This window comes from Taudactylus pleione, unplaced genomic scaffold, assembly GCF_031769625.1.
Source record: "Taudactylus pleione unplaced genomic scaffold, aTauple2 ptg001041l, whole genome shotgun sequence".
Classification (NCBI taxonomy): domain Eukaryota; kingdom Metazoa; phylum Chordata; class Amphibia; order Anura; family Myobatrachidae; genus Taudactylus; species Taudactylus pleione.
The window spans coordinates 880,600-894,678 of record NW_028285442.1 but is presented as its reverse complement, the minus strand read 5'-3'; the positions used below and the strand labels follow the sequence as shown (position 1 = coordinate 894,678).

The 14,079-nt window shown below is 41.2% G+C and overlaps 1 long non-coding RNA gene across 3 annotated transcripts in view; it reads right to left on the bottom strand.

The window, feature by feature from the left end:
- The window catches only part of LOC148454008 (uncharacterized), a 70,153-nt gene that overhangs the window by 9,391 nt on the left and 46,683 nt on the right, over positions 1-14,079 (bottom strand). For all 3 annotated transcript variants that reach the window (XR_015874850.1, XR_015874852.1, XR_015874851.1), the window contains exons 4-6: positions 10,800-10,914; positions 2,505-2,566; positions 1,145-1,219 (exon numbers count right to left, since the gene is read on the bottom strand). This is a non-coding gene — a long non-coding RNA (uncharacterized LOC148454008). The remainder of the gene's footprint in view (positions 1-1,144; positions 1,220-2,504; positions 2,567-10,799; positions 10,915-14,079) is intronic.

The window sequence follows — 14,079 nt, the reverse complement described above, 5'->3', positions numbered from 1 at the left end:
AATTTGTTCAAACTTTCCTGAAAGACCATTTTCATCTGTTTTCTGGCATTTAGGAGCAAATTGCTGATCATTTACTCCCATATGTTACCAGATTTTCATTCCAACCAATCAACTAGTTGGATGAAAGTTGGTCTAGTGTGGGGCCAGCTTTGGGGTTAACCGAGGATGAGAGTTGGGAAATATTGACATGGATGTAAATCCCTAGGGCAGTGTATACAGCACAGCTAGCATGCAAAGCTTTATCTTTTTGAAGAATTTTGAAAATGTAAATTGTAGATTTCAGGATCATTTTGATTAGACCGATCCCTTCTTTTGGATATATTAAGTGTGATAGACCCAAGCTTGATGCACAGCAAGTGCCTTTCCTATACACAGGCGAGGTCAGGGGGTTTTGTTTCCTAATTATCTTATTTTTAAAGGCGCCACAATTTCAGCAGAGAAATATACCAAGTAACAGTAACACATGACATATTACTAAGGGATGTCCACTTACAGTAACTACCATTTTTAACACTGCAATAAAGTGACAAAGTAGGAAGCAGACAAGGGGCAAGTATTGGGTAACTGATGGGCAAGCAGAATTGGATAGGAGATTTAAATGCTTACTACTCTGCATAGCCTTGACTTTATCGATGCTTGACTCCAGAGCATGTGCAGTGCAAAAAACACATCTACACAGCATGAGAGCAAAAACTCGCAAGATACTCTGCAGACAGACATATCTAGAACTCTCAGACCCAAAGTGTGTACAGAAAAGTTTCTTCATATATTGCAATGATGGACGAATAACTCTTATCGGAGAAACCTAGTCAGACCATGTCCTACATTATAGAGGCTGAACATGTGGCTTATGGGTGTGTATAGATAGAATTCGTAACATTATGTACCTCCTAATTTTGGGTTCAGTGGGGTTTATGTATCAAGCAGTGAAAAGTGTGGAGAAGTGGCCCAGTTGAGAAGTTGCCTATAGCAACCAATCAGCTCTATTATTTTCTAGACTTGATAAATGCTACTTCAAAGCTGATTGGTTGCTATGGGCAACTTCTCCACAGGTCTACTTATTTACGCTTTTCACGACTTGATACATAAACTCCATTGTTCTTGATTACAACATTTTTCTTTATAAAACGTGTGTAATACATACCTGCACAAGATTTTTGTGTTCCATGGTAACAAGGCTGCAATGTTTCAGTTCTTTTAATAGATTTTCTGTGAAAACCTTGAACGGAAAGGCATTGACATGTTATATACAATTACAACTTGCATGAGGCTTTTGTTTATATGAAAGTCTTGTGCACATAGAAATTAATAACTGCTCCTGGGGTCAGAAAAACAGGCATCTTACCGATTAAATGCCGTTACATGGGCGTGCATAAATTAGTTAGTGCGATCTACACAGTATGAGAGCGCTCTGCGTGTCAGGAGAGCTGCAGTATTTGTGGCTGGTCAGACCTGCCACGTGAGCAAGATGGCTTCTCAATGTTACCAATATTCACGCAGGTAAGTGACGTTGTACGCAAATGAGAAAGCAGCAGTGGGCGTCCCTATGCTCGGGTGATATTGGGAACGATTAGCATATTATCGCAGTTGTATAGCGTGTGAAAATGCAGCTGCGATTGCCTTAGCGTCCATCTCTGAATGAGACCCTTGGAGGAGTAGCAATGTAATACTCTTTTTAAACAGCTAAAACCAAATCAGTTATTCGTTTAAGAAAAGATGACTATTGGGGCACTTACAGATTCATTGAAAATATACAATTTTTAAAAGATACTATAAACATTATAGAACCATATCTCATAATGAGGCAGAAATAATTCATTTCTAATAAAAGGTATTGTATTGGCACAGACAGCGCTGATAGGAAAGCAGCTCCCCTGTCCTGATATCAGAGACATTGCAGTGTGAATTGCAGCTACTAATGAGAAGAAAGTGATAACTGGTATAATGTAAAAGTGGTGCGAGCTTCAGTGCCAGTCCCTGTGTGCCATCTGTGCTAACAGCACACAGAAGCAGAGAGAGGGCACATGTATCGCCTGAGAGTGGAGGGGGTGGGGATTGGTCCAAAAAAAAAAAAAAAGTTAAAATGGGGTCTTGGAAGTAACATTTGATTGTAGTGATATTAAAAGCAGAGCACATGGGGGCTCAGGTAATTTAACAAAACAAAACACAACTGGTTTTAGGTTACACAATCCAGTATTAAGAACTTCTTTAGTTACTCAATGTAGCTAAAGTACAGTTTTTTTTTCCTATATTAATTTTTCTATACTAATTTGTAGGTGTCGGAAACGGCTGCCACCCAGCAATGGTTGGAAAGGAGAAATATAATATAAGAAAAAAAATAGTAAGTGGATAGATTACAACCCAAATGTAGTCCCCATTGTCCTAGTACAGAAAGGTCGGGCATCCATGTATATGCAACACATCACCTTTAAAAGGGTCCATTTCATTTTTATCCAATCTGAAGATCAAAGCCCAAATGCCTCATACAGTAGGAGTTTCCTTACCTTGGTCTCTTCCCTCACTTTGCTGGTCTCTTCTGCAGCAGCAATGATATTGTCACCTGTCACTGAAAGGGAAGACCGTACATAATCATACACACTATCTTCTGGACCAATTTACTGGCAAAGGAAATTACTTCTACGAAAAGCAAATTATTGCATTATGTAATAAGACATTCTACAGAATTCAAATCTCTATATTACTAGTTAGCAAAATATTAAAGCACTTTCTTGGTTTATTGAATCAACAAATGAAGTTATTGCCTTGTAAGTATTCATTTCCAATTAACTTCATAAGTGAGCAAATCTTATAAGTTATTGCAGTACTTGGCTCGCATGTCTACTGTACACATGAGCCATACACACAGCAAACTAGGCTGAAACAGACAAAACATGTACCTTGTAGCTCCTGATAGAGAATGGGCTATACAGGCACCAGGGGGATCAATGATCACACTACCTGTGTCATTACCAGGGGAGTGCGCTTGTGACTTGCTGGTAGGCAGAGTAAGCAAACTCTTACAAAACGGTCATCTGAAGCAGCCTATGATAGTTAGGATGTCATTTCACAGCAGCCTGAATGACTTTCTATTTACCCAGCATGAAAAACTCCAAATAAACTTTAAAAATGTACATATGCATAGAAATAAAATTCTGTGTAGACCTTATAAATGGTAGTGAGTAATGAGGAAAAAAACACTATTTTAATAGGCCAATTCCGCCATTCACACTGCATTTTTAGCAGACTAAACTGTTCTCAAAAGAAGATTGTCTAATTCATGCATTTAGTATTTCCAAATTACAGGATTAGGAGAGCGAGCGAGAGTCCGTGACTGCGGCAGGGGAGAGTTCAAGACAAAATGAGTGACTTATTGGGACTTTTCAGTAAGTTAATATATATCTAATATACTAATAATGCGGTCATTAGTGCATAGACGCTAGTTATCTAAATTAAAAAGTGCTCTGAATTGAAACATTAAGATGTAACCAATACAGAATTTAGATGAGAACTACAGATGGGTCCTCACACTATTCCCATGCTGTGTACTTTCCTTAGTTGTGGTAAGTTTCCCTCAAATTTGCCTCTTCATTTGCATATAGGGCCTGATTCCGAATAGGGAATAGAGTAAAATAGAGCAAGTAACTACATCTAGATAAAACCATGCTGCACTGCAGGTGGGGCAGATTTAAATGTAGAGATTTAGATATGGGATAAGTGTGTCCAAACTGAAATGTAAATTGCAGTGTAAAAATAAAGCTGTCCAGTATTTTGTGGGCTACATACAAAAGCAGCCAGTATTTACCCTGCATGCAAAATGTATTTGTAGTGTACCTCTTGCATTGCAACATGGTTTGTCCAGGTGCAAAGTTACTTGCTATATCTTACTCAGGCCCATAGTGTACTGGGTACTTAGGATTAGGTTTTATTTTGTTGCAAAGAAACTAGTGTAAAGTCATAGATTAAGCCTAACGATGCATGGTGCTGGTCACTACTATCTGACCTCATTTCCTATTCAACTTAGATTATGGACTTTCCTCAACACTAATTTGTCTTCAATTTTGAATCCTAGTACAGTAATGGTGTACTTGGTATTTAGGATCAGTGTTTTTTTGTGCTACAAATTCCAAGGCGGGATAAATGAGGCTATTTGGCCTGATTTTAGGATAGGTGTATATGTGGGCAGATCTGCAGGCCCACCCTTCTTACAATTACCAAGGCAAGCAATATCTGGGGATTGCGGAGCAGGTCACATATTACAGTTTGCTTTTAGTGAAGAAAATATTTTAGAGAATAATATCCACAACATGTATCACTTCACATACAAAACACTAGGGCAATTATTTGCTCAGTCAGTACACTGGATTCATAGAACTCAAGAAGATAAAAAAGGTCCCATGGAGAGGAGGCAATATTGAAGATATCCTAACTAAGGAAGAACCAAAAATCATCTTCACATTAAGGACACTTAACTCAAAAGGTTTTAATATAGACCTGGAACTTGCACCATTTTTGAAATACATATTTAAATAGATTTGCCCAATCTATTTCTCACTCTTATAAATCAATTCCTCTTAAAGATAACCCTCAAAAGGAAAAGCTCCATAGGCCGATCAACTCAGAATATCCCTTAAACAAATTACTACTTTATACTAGGGATGTGCAGGCTCGGATAGGTTCGAGTTTGCACGTTGAGTTCGGATTTTTCCCTCCAAAAAAGCGGAACTCAGAAAGAGGCTAAACGTCATCTTACATGGACGAACATCATCATTCCTGGACTTTTGTCCAGGAATGATGATGTTCGTCCATGTAAGATGACGTTTAGCCTCTTTCTGAGTTCCGCTTTTTTGGAGGGAAAAATCCGAATTCAACGTGCAAACTCGAACCTATCCGAGCCTGCACATCCCTACTTTATACATATTTAAGTAGTTTTTATGTACCAATTACATTAATTCTTAACAATCTTTTTTTAGATCATCATAGGGAGTAGGACATCTACATCGATTTTAGCAAGCATACACACACATAATATAAATATATATATATATATATATATATATATATATAAAATATATATTTATAATAATGATTTAGTTGAATTGATTATTTACCTTCAACACTATACTAATATCACTTCTTTAGAAGTTTGGTTTCTGATAGTGGATCATAGGAATGTACCTCCCTCTTCAAACTAAGTCCTGGCATGAAGAGCAGATAGATATAGATATATAGATGACAACAGTCAAAAGTTTGGACACACCTTCTCATTCAATGGCTTTTGTTTATTTAAATTATTTTCAACATAGTAGATTAATACTGAAGACACCAAAACTATGAAAGATCACATGGAATTGTGTTGTAAACAAAAAAAAGTGTAAAACAAATCAAAATAGGTTTTATATTTTAGATTCCTCAAAGTAGCCCCCTTTTGCTTTGATGACAGCTTTGCACACTCTTGGCATTCTCTCAATCAGCTTCATGAGGTAGTCTACTGGAATGGTTTTGAATTAACAGGTGTGCCTTGTCAAGAGTCAATCTGTAGAATTACTTGCCTTCTTAAGCTGGCCACATACCAGACCAACTTACATCCAACCAGCCAACTAGTTCATTGGTTGAAATGAAAATCTGGTAGCGTATGGGAGTAAATCATGATCAGGAATTTGCTCCTAAATGCCAGAAAACAGATGAAAATTGCTGATTGTCATTTGCTTTCATACCTTACCAGATTTTCATTCCAACCAATCAACTAGTTGGCTGGCTGGACAGAAAATCTTTAGATGTGTGGCCAGCTTAAATGTGTTTGAGACAAATCAGTTGTGTTGTGTAGAGGTAGGAGTTAGTACACAGTGGACACCACTATTTGACTACTGTTGTAATCCATATTATGGCACCAACCACTCTACGCAGTAAAGAGAAACGACAGTCCAGCATTACTTTAAGACATGAAGGTCAGCCGATATGGACTCTGATGGTTTTTGCAACTGCCCTTGAGGATACATTCAAACGCTATGATGAAACTGGCTCTCATAAGAACCGCCCCAGGAAAGGAAGACCAAGAGTAACCTCTGCTGCAGAGGATAAGTTCATTAGAGTTACCAGCCTCAGAAACTGCTACTTAACAGCACCTCAGATTAGAGACCGTAAAGTCTTCAGAGTTCAAGTAGCAGACAAATCTCAACATCAACAACTGTTCAGAGGAGACTGTGAATCAGGCCTTCATGGTCGTATTGCTGCGAAGAAGCCACTGAGGATGAACAAGGAGAATCATTTGGGCCAAGAAACACAAGGAATGGACATTAGACCAGTGGAAATCTGTACATTGGTCTGACTAAACCAAATTTGAGATTTTTGGTTAACCGCCGTGTCTTTATGAGATGCAGAGAAGGTGAGCGGATGGTTTCTGCATGTGTGGTTCCCACTGTGAAGCATGAAGGAGGAAGTGTGATGGTGTGGGGATGCTTTGCTGGTGACACGGTTGGTGATTTATTCAAAATTCAAGGCACACTTAACCAGAATGGCTACCACAGCATTCTGCAGCGCCATGCCATCCCATCTGGTTTGCGCTTACTGGGACCATCATTTGTTTTCAACAAGACAATGACTCCAAACACACCTCCAGGCTATGTAAGGGCTACTTGACCAAGAAGGATAGTGAATGAGTGCTGCGTCAGATGACCTGGCCTCCACAATCACCCGACCTAAACCCAATTGAGCTGGTTTGGGATGAGTTGGACCGCAGAGTGAAGGTAAAGCAGCCAACAAGTGCTCAGCACCTCTGGGAACTCCTTCAAGACTGTTGGAAAACCATTCCAGGAGACTACCTCATGAAGCTGATTGAGAGAATGCAAAGCTGTCATCCAAGCAAAAGGGGGTTACTTTGGAGGAATCTAAAATATAAAACATATTTCGATTTGTTTTACACTTTTGTTTACAACATAATTCCATGTGCTCTTTCATAGTTTTGATGTCTTCACTATGTTGAAAATAATTTAAACAAAACCAATTGAATGAGAAGGTGTCCAAACTTTTGAGATAGAGATAGATAGATAGATAGATAGATAGATATATATATATATATATCTAATGGTAGAGCTGGCAGGCGGCACTCAAATAGTTAACAAGAAATGACACGGAACCTCCGCAAGTCTAGTCAACGTTTCAATTCCAAATACAGAATTTTCATCAGGACATAACATACAAAAAGTTCAAACACTTACCTATATACCCTGCACCAGACACCCAAATGTGAAGTGCTGAAAGGACCTCGCACACGGACGCCCGTCAATGCCGTTTGGGGGATAGGGGATTATAAAAGAGAGTCTTATCGCAAATTGGAAGACACTGATGTGTTCAAACGTCTGGATAGTGATCCAACAAATGCCTTTCATAAGGAATTGGAAGACCTTCTGATTAATGCAGTGTCCAATAATATAATAACTTACAAAACGGCGACCTCATTGCTTCATGAGGCACCTAGAGTTCTGATTTTCTATCTGCTCCCTAAACTGCACAAAAATAGTGTACAGCCGCCTGGTAGGCCAATAATATGGGCCAGGGATTCGTTGTATTATGACAGCTCGAAATATTTGGATCTATATCTTCAGCCGGTAATTCAGAGTGAGACCACTTTTTTGAAGGATACTACTATGTTCCGGAATAACTTGAAGGATTTGGCATACTTACCTCTTGATTTCTTTATGGTCACTATAGATGTACTTAGCCTCTATACCAACATCCCCCATAATAGGGGTATTGAGGCAATGAAATGGCTTATTACTAATAACGGTAATTATTGTGGCCCTGATACTTTTTTTATATAGACTTTTTCCTGGATCTACTACGTTTGGTTCTGACAAGGAATTTCTTCATTTTTAATGGAGATTTCTTTATCCAGCTTCAAGGGTATGCGATGGGGTCCTGTGTGGCCCCCGCATACGCGAATGCATTCATGTTTTCTCTGGAAAAGGACCTGTTTTTCCAAGATTCTGTAAATGCAGCAAAAATCATCTTTTACAAGCGATATATAGATGTGTTCCTCCTATGGATGGGCTCAGAAATTGAATTTAGAGAGATGTCCCAGATCAATCAAAATGATCCCAACATTAAGTTTACGTACGAGATCAGTAATAAATATGTCCATTTTTTGGATGTAGCTGTGACACAGAAGGAAGGCAAAATCTGCACTTCAATCTATAATAAACCCACTGATTGCAATACGTTGTTGGCTGCATCTAGTCATCACCCAGCTGCCCTAAAACGAGGCTTACCATTCTCTCAGTTTGTGAGGGTGAGACGTATTTGTGATGACAGAGTGGAGGAGGAAAAGCAGATGGATCTTATGTACAATCGTTTTCTGCAAAGGGGGTATTCTACTTTGGCCCTCACAGCAGCCAGAGTAAAAGCTATGAATATACCTAGATCCAAGTTGCTGCAGAAATCAGTTGGACAATCTAATAAGAACTAAATGTTGTTTATTAACCAATTTTCCATTGCTAGTACAGAAATTATTAAGAAAGCCAAGAGACACTGGCCTCTGATTAACCAGGAGGAAGATTTGCCCTTGCTTAAAAATGCGTCGCTGGTTCCTTGTTATAAGAGCCAAGAATATCAAAGATTGGGTCGTTAGGACCGATATTACTAGTTGGGATTCCAAGGTAAGAAAAACTAATTTTTTAACTAAAAAACCAGGTAATTATTGGTGCCTCAACTGTACCACCTGCAGCTTTCTGCAGACCGGAGATTCGTTTCCTCATCCTATGACAGGAAAGAAAATTCGGATACATCATATCCTTACCTGCACAAGCAGATTTGTGGTATACTTTATTCGGTGCCCCTGCAGACTTTCATATATTGGAAAGACTAAACGTCAATTTAAAAAGAGAATGGCGTTGCACAGGAGTGCAATTCGTTTGGCTATCGCAGGCAGGGCATCCGATCAATCTGTTGCCAAGCATTTCAGGGATGCCAAACATAACTTAAGTTCATTGAGACATAAAATGATCGATCAAATCCCTGAGCACCATCGAGGGGGGGATAGATCTAAATTATTGTTGCAAAGGGAAGCTTGTTGGATCTATAGACTAGAGACAATGAGCCCTAAAGGATTAAATGAACAATGCTTACTCAATTGCTTGATTTAGAATTGATATCCTTGATTATGGTTATGTTTAATATCTTGTTCTCAATGATTGTTGAGATGCACCTCTGTTTTCTAATGCTGATTCGAGATATTGCCTCAGCTAGTACCGATTTTAATTAATTGCTAACGGCAGGTTTATTATTGTGCATTTTTGTGTAATGCTGGTTTGTATTATTGGAGGCATAACTAAGGTATTTGCATGCTCTAGAAATATTAATTGGCTTGCTCGCTATATTGCTGAGCGTTATGCGCTAGCCTCTGTTTGTAATTTTATTGTTGATCTCTGTCACTTAGCAACATGGCCTCCCACTGAGGACGTTGGCCCCGCCGCGACTGGTTCCCGAATGGAGTTGACGGGCGTCAGTGTGCAAGGTCCTTTCAGCACTTCACATTTGGGTGTCTGGTGGAGGGTATATAGATAAGTGTTTGTACGTTTTGTATGTTATGTCCTGATGAAAATTCTGTATTTGGAATTGAAACGTTAACAAGAGACTTGCGGAGGTTCCGTGTCATTTCTTGTTAACTATTTAAGCCGCCTGCCAGCTCTACCATTATTTTATCCTCAATTAGGAAGGCACATGCATACTCCCACACAGAACGTGGATTACACAGCCGTACAGGAAAGACACTGAAGCCACCTAGGACCCGAGCTGAGGAGTGAATGCAACATACCCCATCAGCGGTGACCGCCAAGGACTGACAGTTGTAAGGTATGGAATTATACAGCTGAACGGGTAGCGTACCCTCCTATACTGCACGCTGATTCCTGCGTATACCAGGAGGTTCAACTGAAAAAAAACTGAGCATAAGCTATATTGACTGTATGAAGCATCTTATCAATATTGAACACAGCACCTTATTTACATCAGTTACATAAGCTAGTTCTCAGGGAGAGAGCCATTGTTACTAACAAGTTGACTTACAAGACTATATGCTGCACCTTATCCATACTGCATGTGGCACTTTAGGTTTACTATTCAGAGATGCTTATGCAAGGAGCCTAAGGGGGAAGTAAAAAATGCTAGGGCGTATTCTCTATACTCTCCAAAACCTGAACTGAAATATCCTATTTTATAATTTATGTTGTATTGTGTGTTTATACTGGTATTAGTTTGCACAACTCAACAGATCACATATAGGAAGTATTTATTTATATATTGATAGTTTTGTACACTTATTTAAAAAAATATTCTACAATATTTAATAAAAAATTTTGTATCATACATATACACACATTTATTATAGACAAGGTGCGCGCTGATATGTCTTTTTTTATAAAGTCATATACCACCGTTGGGTTGGGTATGAGATCCCGGCGGTTGGGATGCCTCTGGTCAGAATACCAACAGCGGCATCCTGACAGTCAGACTTTCCTTCTGCCCTTATGGGTGTCTGGATTCTAACCCTTAGCCCTCCCAGGTGCCTAAACCTAACCTCCCCCTAACGCCCGATACTTACCTTCGGGATGTTGGTGATCGGTATTCTGGTTCCGGGATCCCGACAGTTTATTTCGGCCGTTGGAATCCTGCACGCCGGGATGCTGACTACATCCCGCCACAGACAGTACATAAAGAGAATGGAGTTTTAGAATAGACATCTTATTCCTTTTTGAGAGTGATCAATCGCTTATGTGCTCTGTCTATTAATCTTAAATTTTACTTGCCTGGGTCAATGTTTCTACTCTCTAAAATCATCATATGTTTATCCGCACACCGCTTTAGTTCTTTAATCTCTTCTTTTGCGGCATCCCATTGTTGACCAATCTCGTTTACTTGACTCTGTTAAATGAAAGCAATGATAGTATTATATGAGAAAAAAAACTTGTACTTTGTAATCTAATATACATACAGCACAAGCTAGATTTTAGGAGTGAATGGTGGAAAAATAACCCAAAAACACCACATTACATTCACACATACACACGTAGTCAGTCTTGCCTAAAATACACGTGGCCACATCTCCTGGGGGGGCACCGTGTGCGATTGTTTCCCCGACACAACCAGAGGAGAAAGCTGTGGTATAATCAGCGGCAGCAGCCTCCCTGGTCCCATTGCAGAACAGCACAAAGCAGTGTATGCTGGACTGAGGAGACAGGCTGCAGCTGCCAATGACCGGTAAGGAGGTGCAGGGGAGGTGGACTCTGGTCCCCGCTGGGCCCCTCCATCAGGCCCGGGCAATTAATAGTAAAGTTCATTAGGGGAAGGGGAGGAGTTCTAAGAATTTTATTACGTAACAATTAAATGTATTTTAATTTTCCTTAACTAGATATAACATTTAGGAAAATATGAATGTATTTTACCTATGTTGACAATATATGCTTACATTCTGTGCCAACATAGATAAAATGTCATGAAATAAGTTGAACTAAATAATCATGTCTGCTTCATATCAGTATCGACCTTTTGGGTGTCTACATTTGGCCATGGTGACATGACATTTTGATGTCATTATTATGTTCTATATTTTCATTGTTGACAATAGGACATCATACCCTGTAGATGTGTTGGCTCAGTGACCGATACCATTATTCCAGCTCACCTGTTATATGGTGGTTTACACTTCAGTGAGAATAGGGAGGGGGTTTCAATGACTGGCTACCATGCTCTCTTTCCTGCCAAACACTTACTTTCCTCCATACACCACTTCAACATTCCTATTGATAACCCACACCTTTGCCCTGTGGACCCGATTAACTTCAAACAGTTAAGGTAAGTTCTTACCATAACTCTTTTTTCAGGATCCATAGGCTCCACCAGGGAGACCTTGGGGATGTCCCAAAGCATTCCTTTCAAGGGTGGGGACTCTCCTGCGCTGAGAGGAGAATCTGGTGACCAAAAGGAAGCATTCTGAGAGACAAAGTTATCAAATGCATAGAACCTTAGAAAAGGTCTGGACAGAAGACCATGTGGCCGACCTTACAAAGCTGAGCAGCCGAGGTGCCACAGTGAGCTGCCCAAGAAGGACCCACAGAGAGTAGAATGAGCCTTAACAGAAGTCGGAACAGGCAGGCCTGCCTGCACGTAAGCTTCTGAAATAGTCATATGAAACCATCTAGCCAATGTTTGTTTATTGGCTGGCCATCCCTTCTTGTGAAATCCATAGAGCACAAACAAGGAGTCCGATTTCTGAGGAAAACTGGTATGGTCCACATAAATCCTGAGGGCGCGGACCACATCCAATGAGGACTCACCTGCCGAGAGGTCTGGTGATAGAAGAGCCGGTACTATAAAATTTCCTGATTAATATGGAACCTAGAAAACCTTAGGAAGGATGAAGCACCGCCCTGTCCTGGTGAAATATCAGAAAGGGAGGACGACAGGAGAGCGCTCCCGATTCTGACACCCTCCTGGCAGATGCAATAGCCAGAAGAAAAAGTCTTAGCTGTCAACCACTTAAATTCCACTGAATCTAGTGGTCCAAATGGAGGACCCTGGAGGGCCCGAAGAATTACTGCCAAATCCCAAGGAGCCACTGGAGGGGGACAAAGGGAGGTTTAATCCGGAGGACACCCTGGAGGAAGGAGTGTATATCCGGAAGTGGAGCAATTCTACGTTGGAACCACACTGACAGTGCAGTGACATGCACTTTCAGCAAGGCCAGGCGTAGGCTGAAGTCCAATCCAGCTTGAAGGAATGCCAGGATTATGGAAATTCAAAACACCTGAGGGTCGTAACATCTTGTACGACACCACTGGAAATATGTATGCCACACTATGGTAGATCCTGGCAGATGCAGGCTTATGCGCCCTAAGCATTGTGTTGACTGAGCTAGAGAATGCTTTGGACCTTAGGAGGGATGTCTCAAGAGCCACGTTGTCAAAGACAGACGATCCAGGTCTGGGTAATGGCAAGAACTCTGAGACAACAGGTCTGAACGTTGAGGCAGCAGGAAAGGAGTGTCAATGGAGAGACTCCGAAGATCTGAGTACCAATGATGTCTGGGCCAAGCTGGAGCCACCAGCAGGACAGTGCCTCAGTCTTGTTTTAATTTCCGAAGAACTCGAGGAAGCTGGGAGACTGGAGAAAATAGGTACGTAAACCGGAAGGTCCATTTTACTGACAGAGCATCCATCAGGCTTGCTTCCGCATCTCTTGTTCTGGACCTGTACATTGGTAACTTGTGATTGTGTCAGGAGGCCTTGAGGTCCACCTCCGGGAGACCCCATTTGTCCACAGGAATTGAAACACCTCTTGATGAAGACACCATTCCCCTTTATGCACGTCGTGACGGCTGAGGAAGTCCGATTCCCAATTGAGAACTCCCAGAATGAACACTGCCGAAATGGCCGGAAGAGGAGATTCTGCCCATGTCAGAATGCGTGACACTTCTGACACTGCTGCGCGATTTAGAGTGCCTCCCTGATGGTTGCTGTAAGCCACTGTGGTGGCGTTGTCGGACTGAACCTGCATGGGCTTTCCGTGAACAATGTGCTTTGCCAGTTCCAATATGTTGATGGACAAGGATGCCTCTACAGCTGTCCACCGGCCCTGAAAGGAGTGTGGACTGGTCACTGCCCCATCCCCAGAGACTGGCATCCGTTGTTAGGAGTATCCAGTCCGGAATCCAAAAGGGGCGACCCCTGGTTAGATGAGACATCAATAGCCGCCAAGACAGACAGGCACACACCCGGAGAGTACCATTGTCAGAGCCCTGATCGGGTGGGGTAACCCGTTCCACCTGGAGAGGATCATCCCCTGCAGGGGCCTGGAATGGAACTGAGCATATTCCACCATGTCGAATGTGGTCTTCATGGATCCCAGAACCTGCATTGCTGGGTGGACTGACACCCGGCGACTGAGGAGACATCTGCGTACTTGCAGGTGCAGCGTGGAGATCTTTTCTGGAGTCAGAAAAATTCTTTGCTGGTGAGAATCCAGAAGGGCTCCCAAATGAACCATCCTCTGAGGGAATTGGGGAGGACTTTTACCAATAGATTAACCACC